The sequence below is a fragment of the Salvelinus sp. IW2-2015 genome, unplaced genomic scaffold (genome assembly GCF_002910315.2).
Source record: "Salvelinus sp. IW2-2015 unplaced genomic scaffold, ASM291031v2 Un_scaffold1055, whole genome shotgun sequence".
In the NCBI taxonomy this organism is placed as follows: domain Eukaryota; kingdom Metazoa; phylum Chordata; class Actinopteri; order Salmoniformes; family Salmonidae; genus Salvelinus; species Salvelinus sp. IW2-2015.
Genome location: NW_019942708.1, coordinates 479,915 through 481,224, shown reverse-complemented (window position 1 = coordinate 481,224; position 1,310 = coordinate 479,915). Strand labels below are relative to the sequence as shown.

The window sequence follows — 1,310 nt, the reverse complement described above, 5'->3', positions numbered from 1 at the left end:
TATGTCAACCCCTAAACGAATGTACATCACTTTAATTGTCACCTTAATTATCCCCGGAAATCTTTAACTTTGAACTATGTCTGAGGACCGCTCAGGCAGATTGTGACCTACAGTATAGGCTATAAATACAATTAAGGGCTGCTCTCTTTCTCTTTCTCTAATCTAAATATTGTAATAACCACACGTCGTTTACCTACCTCGAGCTATATCATTCTGCCCCCTTACCTTAATTACGACATTCAGATTTGTCAAGTGGCTGTGTTGCTGGGCGGCAATAATCCAGAAGAGAGAATGAAGACACGAAACCAAGCCTGTACCTTATTTCTTCTTCTTTACAATATCCCCCACTTCAGCTATTCTGCATTTTCTCTTGCCATACATCCACTAGTTTCAGTTCTGACAGCTCAACGCACAGAACAGTAGGCTAGAACTCTGCTGAGCTGCGTAGCCTGTATCACTCGTAATCCTCAACATCAAGACGCTGCTTTGACACACCGATCGAGAGCGACATATAGATCGGACGACTATAATTCCGCAGATTTATGATTTTCTAGCCCTTCGATAGAATGACTGATAAAAACAGCGAAGGAGTCAGACAGACTTGCAGTGCGACGTCATTCTGTGCACATGAACCCTCCTTCTGTAACGAGTGCAATACAAACTCTGAAGGAGTGGCGGGGACGAGAGTGGAGGGGAGGGAGGGGAGTGCGTTCGGTCGCAGGCTCCTGAGCACAGGTACGCTATTGCGCTGGAAATAGGGCACCTTTACATTTGAAGTATGGTTGAGTTCCTCCGTTTTAATACTTAATACTCAAAATGCTTTTTGGATAGGAGGAGACCGTCTCAAGAGCAAAAACATTTTTTTTTATATAGTGTAGAACAGAATAATACATTGCAATAGGTTATAAATACGACATTTACTAATAGGCCTGAATAAAATACACAGTAGGCCTATTGATGTTGCAGAAAAACAGGTATATTATGCATATTGTGCATCGTTTACCACTTTGAAATCTCAGTATTGCTCTTTGACAATGGCACTGTGCTTTGCAAGGCTGACATTATGCACATTTATCTGTAATAATGTGCTGGTGTGAGGTCATACTAACTGTATGGCAACTTGTTGTTTGAGTACTAGACAAAAACACCCACAGACCCTGAAGTGGATATATGTTAAAAACTGTCTGACATATAGGGCATAGGCCTAATGAGACTGTTACATCTTCCCCCTTGGCAGGAACTGGCTGCATAATCTAGCAATCTTTCTTAGTCAGAGATAGGTTATGAAGATAAAACCATCAACAACAGTA

At 41.5% G+C, this 1,310-nt stretch overlaps 1 protein-coding gene across 1 annotated transcript in view; it reads right to left on the bottom strand.

Annotated features, from left to right (window-relative positions):
* nr3c2 (nuclear receptor subfamily 3, group C, member 2) overlaps positions 1 to 664 on the bottom strand; it is a 130,027-nt gene extending 129,363 nt beyond the window's left edge. Inside the window, 1 exon segment of the mRNA XM_024136927.2 lies at positions 226 to 664. The gene's annotated coding sequence lies outside the window, so the exon portion shown is untranslated.
* Between the last annotated feature and the right edge of the window lie 646 nt (positions 665 to 1,310).